Source organism: Nematolebias whitei, chromosome 9 (genome assembly GCF_014905685.2).
Source record: "Nematolebias whitei isolate Nwh7 chromosome 9, NemWhi1, whole genome shotgun sequence".
Lineage (NCBI taxonomy): Eukaryota > Metazoa > Chordata > Actinopteri > Cyprinodontiformes > Rivulidae > Nematolebias > Nematolebias whitei.
Genome location: NC_056506.1, coordinates 14,605,098 through 14,613,457, shown reverse-complemented (window position 1 = coordinate 14,613,457; position 8,360 = coordinate 14,605,098).

Here is an 8,360-nt window from a genome sequence, read left to right as displayed (position 1 = left end):
TAAATCAGCTGAGCTGCCGTCAGCCTGAATTCTGAGACATGACGGAGCGACAGAGAAGGCAGATAAATCACTCACCCTCTTAGTGGATGTTAAAACCAGCAGCAGGGCTGTTTAAGAGACAAGAATTTAAGTGAAAACTGATCCAGAGGCTCAAATGGAGCTTTGATCAGGGCTCGCAGGACCAGCGTTAAATCCCACTGTGGAACAAGTGGGCGTGAAACAGGCCTACGTCTCTGTACACCTTTAGAAACCGCTCCATCAGCGGGTGATTAAAAGCCGTTCTGTCTCCGAACCCTTCGTGGCAGGAAGAGATGGCTACAGCGTACGATTTAATCGTGCTGAATGCCAACTTCCTATCCATCAGCTGTTGTACAAAAGACAACACGCCGCCTAATGGGCATGAGGTGGCCTCTACACCTTTCTCTGTACACCAGCGCTGAAAAGCCGTCCACTTTGATGTGTACAGAGCTGTGGTAAATGTAGCACGTGAATCTTAGATTGTGCGCACTACCTCATGCGGGAGACCCATCCTCTCTAAGCGGGACAGCTCAGCGGCCAGACCCACAGGTGCTGGCCTATTTCTGAGTAACTCCTGATCGCTCCTCCTGCTTGAAGGAGAGTGACCTCCCTCTACGGCAGTTTCCACGGACGACCCGACAACAGACGTTGCATGACTGGGAACCATGGTGCGTTCACGCGCTCGGGAGCCACCAGAAGAGCTGTCAATCCCTCCTCCTGAACTCGGTTCAGGAACCGTAAAATCAGAGGAAGTGGGGAAAAACGTGTACAGGAGCGTTTTGGGCCATGGGCTGTGAGCAAATGCATCCACCCCCAGCGGTGGATCGTCTCGCGGGCTCAGGGGAAAACCATAATTGACACTGAGCGTTCTTCTCATGTCGCAAAACAGGTCCACAGCTGCTTTGCCAAACTTCTGCCACGTCTGAACCGTCAGGTCTGGATGGAGAGTCCCGTCCCCGTGACGTGGGCTGCCCCTGGACATCACATCTGCCCCTCTGTTCAGAACACCGGGTATGTAAACTGCTCTGATGGAGAGCAGGTTTTGGTGAGCCCAACACAGTAGCTTTGCGCAATGTGTAACATCTGGGCTGAACGCACACCCCCTTGATGGTTATGTACGCAGCAGTCATCATGTTGTCTGTGTGAATCAACACATGTTGATTCTGTAGCACGGGAGCAAAGTGTTGAATCACATTCAGCACTGTGCGACACTCCAAAGACATTTATGTGGGCTGATGTGTGGTGGGGCCACAGCGCCCCTACTGCTTGAGATAGGTATGTCCCCCACCCCCCCCCAGCCTGACAGCGACGCGTCCGTGAAGACTGACACGTGTGATGTGGGTCTGCTGACGAGAACTCCCTCTGACAGAACCAGGGTGTTTCCCCAGTGTCGGAGGTCTGCCCTCACGGAGGGAGGGGCAGTGATCATCCGTCTTTTTTTGTTTTACTGGATCCACACGCAGACGCGCAAACCACCTCTGGAGGCGTCTCATGTGTAACAAACCCAGCGGAACCGCTGTGTGAGCTGATGACATCATTCCTAACAGCTTCAAGACGGAAATAGCTGTTACCACTTTGCCAGGTCTACATGGCAGAGTTGACTTTTAAAAGTGTCGAACCTCGTTTGTGATAAACGAGCCTTCATGGTGGTTGAATTTAATTCCACTCCCAGATAAACAATTGTCTGGGCCGGGAAAAATCTAGCTTTTCTTCCAATTTATGGCGAAAAACAGATTTGACAGGTGTGATGTCAACACCTGAGCCTGCATCAGCGCCTCCTGTCTGGAGTGACAGGAGCAGCAGATCATCCAGGTAAAACAAAAAACTCTCATCCCTGCTCTGTGTAACAGATACTTCATCCCCTGAAAGGAGAAAAATGCAGGAATTTTCTGTGTTTTGAGATGATCGGTATGCGTTTCTCTGGATGTTGTACAACAGCTGTCTGGTTGTCAACATGTGAAAAAACGGTCTGTCAATGATCATCTTGTTGAAAAAACTGACAGATCCACGATCGGTCTCATTCCTCCGGTCCGTTGGAAACCGGGAAGTAACGTGAGTAAAACCCTGTGTTTTCTCTCTGTTGGGGAACTCTGGAGATTACTTTTATCAGAAACACTTGGACTTTTGCATTTAGGGGTGAAATTTGGTCTGATGATGACAGGACCGTTTCTAAAACTCCTCCGAACGGAGGGGGTCAGGTTGCAAACTGTAACTTGTAACTATTTGCATAACGCCCCGTCCATCCATCTGACCGGCGAGCATGTTTTAGCCACTCTACGTAATGTTCGTGGAGTGAACGTGCGTTTAAGTGATGCGTCACGTTGTACGGCCGTCAGCAGTCCGCCCCTCGAGACCGCTGTCATGCATCGCGGTAATGTTTTCTGCGTGACCCAAGGCGAGGCTTCCTCGAAAAAAAAAGGCTCTGAACGTGCTCGTGCGCTGCGTTCAGGCCGTGGACCAACCTTCATGTATAGGTGGGCCGGTGTGTGCTGAGGCAAAGCGTGTGACAGCTGATGACGCTGTGGGGCTGCGCGCTTGACGTCGCTGTGCGAACGTTGAGAGGCGGAGGGCGTGACTTCATCTACGCTGTGCTGTTGGAGTGGAGGCTGCGAGCCCCGCGGAAGTACACGTTTTCTCTGGAGGGACGCGCGCCGCTCTCGCTGGAAGGAGGCGGAACTCGTCATCAGGGTTCGTTCAGCTGCCTCACGCTTTATGCTGAGACGCGGTGGGTGACGGCTGCCCGCGTTTGATTCGGTGGGGCGAGTGTCGCTCTTGTGAGAGCGAAGACCTCCACCTGACCCAGCCTGCGGTCCACATTTATACCGATGTGAGCCGGAGAGCACCGGGCAGCTGTGTGTGTGTGAGCCACATCAACACAGCGCCGTTGGATGGAGGCTGTTTCATCCCACGAGTGCGAGTTTGACACCGCTTGGGTGAGGATCGTGCCGCTCTGGATGATAACGAGTTATTTTCGCTTACCATTGTGTCGTGTGATCGACTCGTCATGTCTTGGAGCGACGGTGAGTTTAAAAAACCTTTATTTAAAAACACCGGCTCGTTATGTGTGAAGGATGTGTGCGCAGCCGCTGTGAGTTCATCCGAGCTTACAGACTGGCTAAAAAACAGACACTTTGATCATTGAATGATGATTTATTTCAACTTTCGTGTCACTTTTACGCACACCCTCCGGAGACCGTCATTTTCAAAACTTCTCCCTCTTGAGCTCTGCGATTTGTTCGCCCAGAGCGCTGTCTTGCAGGCGAACTCTGGGGAAACGCTGAACTGCAGGTTGCCGGAATGAAGAGGGCTGGATTCTGACGGGCGGGGCTGGTGGTGGAACTGAGCGAGAGCCGCGGCCGTGGAAACTTCGGTGCTTTGCTAGCGACGGTCCCTCCAGTGGGCCGGGGGGTGGGATGAGCCGCGCGTCTTGATGAGGTGGCGCACAGCCTCTGGCACCTCCTCCGACTGCTTCAACTCGCTAGCATGGAACTGAAGCTGCTCTCGAACAGCGCGTCCGCCGTGATGGGCCCTCCATCAGGTCTTTGTGCAGTTTCTCCGGCAGCGAGGGAGAGTAATGAAACCAAGTGGATCGTTGGATCATCGTCATCCACGCTGCAATCGTCGACAGGCAAACCGTAGAAGAGGCACACATGTTGAAGATAACGTCTGCTGCCTTACAGAGGGAGTTCTTTGTCTCTAAGGCAGGTCTGCGGCCTTCAGCCCCTTTGGACAGGCTATATGCTAGCAGCGCCACATTGTTGCTAGCTGCGGCTGCCTGAAAACACATTGATGGGCTCGATTGGAGAGCGCGGTCACCGTCTGGTTCGTGTTTCTCCGGAGGGACGGGACGCTGCTCCGACCTGGACAGCTTAGCTCCGAAGCTTCCGCGAGGCTCGGCTCCAGGGGGGTTACCGAGGGATAGCCCCGCCCGGTGAACCCCTCCACTCTGGTGATGGGTACGGACTGGGGACCGACTCTCCCAATCTACCAGGAAAAAACCGTCTGTGGCCTCGCCCGTAGGATGTCCTGTTGGGAGCGCGAAGCCATATGGATCAAGACGGTGAGCTGGAATGGAGCCCAGTAAACAACCTTCCTGCCGGATCATCCGAACTGGCGGGAAAGGCGTAGGACGTAAAAAAGGGTCCTTTCATGTCAGCCTCCTCCTGGGTTACGCCGGGCAACCCCTGGGGCGCCATCGGACGGGAGCGGTGTGATCGCCGATGCGAAAACGAGGTGGGATGGGGTGAGCATTCACTCAGCCCCCCCCCCCCACCCCCCACCCGACACTACGCTCCCCAGGAGGGAAAAAAGCAGCAGGGGCTGCAGCTGAGCACGCCTATCCTGGAGGAACCATCCGATTCGCTCCGAGGGTCGGCGATAAGAGGAAAAAATACAAGATGGCGTTGTCATTGGGAAATATTCCTCGCCGCTTACCTTGAATAGGACTACTCGTCATCTTCTCCTCGGGGAGGAGAACTCACCGGACGACCGGAGGTCGACTACCGGGCCAAGCATCCTTAACAAAGGTTGGTCATCTACACAATTTTCCTTCTTTGTTCTTCTGACAGTGCTATTAGCTCGCTGAAGAAAAAATGGGAGCCGATTTCCCGCTCTTAACGTAATTTATACGGACCGGGTGGGGCCCACACAGCAGGTGGGCGTGGACTAAATTTTTTCAGTGCTTATGCTGCGCATAACGGGATAAACCCACTAAAGCGAAGGCCTTAAAGGGCGAAGCTTATACGACATAGAACTGATAGTTTTTTAGTAAAAGAAATGTGTTTTTAAAGTTTGTGTGTAATATTTTAAGTATTAACTCATTAACTACTCTGTATCTGTACTTAGTAGTCCTATTGGCAAGTACACAGTTAAGTAGTTGTACTTGGTCTGAAAAACACTATACTCCTCGTACAGTTAGTGGGAATAAGAAGATGCCGTTTGCAAAATCTGAAATGTTTGAAATCACAGCTCAAACATGAGGCACATCATAAACACTGAGCTGTAAAATATTCTAAAACTGTCCAGTTCAAACTGCAATGGTGTTTAAACTATTAGACAGGAAACCCCCCAGTCGGTTCAGTTTATTTATAAAGCTCCAAGTCACAAGTCGCCTCAGGACACTGAACAGAAACATTCAGTTAATAACATGAATTATCAGTTAATAACATGAATTATCAGTTAATAACATGAATTATCAGTTAATAACATAAAAATAACATAAATGATCAGTTAATAACATGAATTATCTGAGGAGCCAGTAGTCAGTCAAGAACATTTCAACTTTATGTAACCTGTGTAAACTTCAGGTGAAGCTTTCATAAATTTAAACATTCAAATGGTCGTTTTAAGAACTTTAAATTTGTCCTCTTTCTTTCTGAGGGTTGTCTCTCAAGCACTTTATTCTCAGAGGATGTGGTTGTGGTCCGTGGCGTGCGAGGGAGCTGTGCTCTCTCCCGTCGGTGACTTCCCCAATATGAACATGAAACTAATGTGTCTGCAGTGGTCTATAATTCTGTTTATATGCATTTACCATTATAGCACTAGTGCACATTTATTGTTGTCAGTAGACCAGTTCAGTCATGTGTAACTTCTCTGAGGTCTTTTAGATAAATGATGTGATGGAACCCTGATAAAAATGTTTTAAAAGATGACGTTGCAGGACACGAGTTGGACACTTCAACACGTCAACGAACAGATCAAACCTGCTGTGTTTAGATAAAAAATGGACTATTAGATGTAAAGATGTGCAAATCTCATTTGTGGCTTCAGTACGCCACAGGAGATGACATCACTGAACACACCCTCACGTCACACTTCCCCTCTTCAAGCTGCTAATGATGGAAGTACTGTTGTGAATTTCTGCATGACAGCTTTGCTGGAAACTTCGTCAATAAGGTGCTATTTATACGACAGGTCTTGTTGGCAGGCCTCAGACTGACGGGTCATTTCTTTATACCTTTGAGTTTTCCTCCTGTTCAGTGTTTAGTTTCATGACTAAGTTGCTCTCACATAAGTGATCTGAAGTTTTGCTCTTTGTGCTTTTTCTCAGATTGTCTTCATTTTTAGTTTTGAACTTTCTTGCCAACTTCCTGTTCTCTGTATGATCCTTAGCTCTTCTTGAAACATTTGATATTTTGGTCTGATGATGGACCCTCCTATTTATTATTTTTGTGATGGAAATATATTATTTATTGATCTGCTTCCTGATACATTCAATATTATTTTACTGTATTAATAACTTTATAATCCTTTAAGGTCACTGTGAATGATGTAATGCTTTGTTGCCAGCAGAAGCTGCTGGAGACGCTCGTCAAGGAACCTTAAATATAGTTTTTCTATTCTGTGAGCCGCCTGTGTTCAGTTCTGGAAAACACTGGGACAGAGCACGAGGGGTTGGAGGAACCCCTGATGAGTTTCAATAAAACTTGACTCTTTCAGTCTCTGTCTTGATTGTTTTTTTATTACTGAAATGGTGATGATATTTTTCTGTGTGTGCACTTGTGGGTTTGTTTGCATGACCTGTTAGCAAAATGTGTGCAGCATTTAACAGCATACCCAGAGAATATGGACTGAGAACAGACTCCAAGACTTGTATTAATTAAAGTGCTTTATTTACAGCGAATGAATATGAATCTATAAACAACAGGGTCTGGGGAACGAGGAGAGGAGTCAACATGATGGAGTTCAAAGAACGGTTAAGGAGTAGGAAGTACAGGTAGCTGAGGGAATGTCGAGAGGAGAGCAGACGGTTCCAATGGGTCAAGGTTCTTTATTGTCATTCGCATCACATGTGGTACATGAGGTGGAACAAAATTGTGTACACAGAGTCCCAATTACAGCCAAAAGAAGTATAAATTGTAAAAGAAAAACAGTAATAAGATCTAAGATATGAACTAAGAACAATGCTATACTAAGAATACACTAAGCACTAATAGAATAAAAACAATACGCCGAACAACAGCAGCACGAACATGAGTCTGTGTGAGAAGATGAGTACAAATAAGCACAGTAGCATGAAATAAATCAGCAGCATGAGATCAGCAGAACATGTTGGGTCCAGTCCAAGGTTGGAGAGTGTAGAAGGTGAGTAGAAATAGTTGGTTGCAAGTGATTGGAAGGTGGTGGAACATCTGGGGTAAAGGCTCTCGCATACTTGGGCGTACTGTGTGTACTCTGTGAGCCGCGTGGACACTGTGCACACTGTACGCAGACAGTTCAGACTTCATACTCGAGCGTACACCTGGATGGGCTGCAGTCAGCTCCACAGACAAGGGGCGTTTACCTTCGGGACAAATTGAGGTCGCTGATTGGTCATTTGCTGACATGCCTACTGGACAGATTGACAGGTCATTAAAAAAACAAGAGCTATCAGCAGCCCTGGGTAGCAGCAGCAATGTTCTGTGTTTATATGATGTTAATAAAAAGTTCTAAAAAAAAAAAACGGGGAGCACTGGCCCTGCAGCCCACACATCAGACCAGAAAAATTGATCTTTGCGCGGACATGGCTTGCAGATGTCCACTTCGAGGCATCTACTTTATTCAAAATTTTCTGGGGGACGACCCCCAGACCCCCCCATTACAAATGCTTCTGACACCAGTGGCCAACACGATGCTAAACAAGTACACATGATGTCGTATGGTGTTCAAAGTGCATTCAACTTAACTCAGTCTTGATGATTTGCATCAACAAGAGGACATAGCATTTATAGTTCTATGAGCATATGGATTTTTATACATAAAAATACACTTGATAGTTAGAATTTAAGTATATTTACTGTAAATTATGGTAATTTATTCTGTATTTCTGTATTTTGACAGATTATGGTGATTCTGGGGTCGTGATGATGGGGCCCTTGAAGATTGTTGCCCAGGGTACAGCAAAGTGTTAATCTTGCCCTGCCACCACCACCACCAGTTTGGAGTTGAGTATGCACTTGTGTGACTGGTCAGAACTTCATGGGCATATTTATGTGGATAAGCAGGTGATCTACTCTGCTCTCATCTCACTTCATCTGCTCTGCTGAGGAGCAGATGGCCGAGGCTGTTAGAATAGCCATATGTACAAATGTTCCAATAAAACAAAGATAGTCAAATAAATCTTACAAAGAAAATCAAATAAAACAAAAAAATAAAGAACTTGTGGAAGGAGGCTGTATACTTTTTGTGTATGACGGAGACAGCATGGGGACACAGACAGCTCTCAGTGGCTGTGCTGTCCACAGGGAGTGTTTTATTTTTTACTGTGGGACCAGTTAAGCTCGTAAAATGTAGTTTTTGTGTGAACGCAAATCTGAAATGATAAAAAAAAAAAAAAAACTCGAACGGGGGGGGGGGGGGCGGGG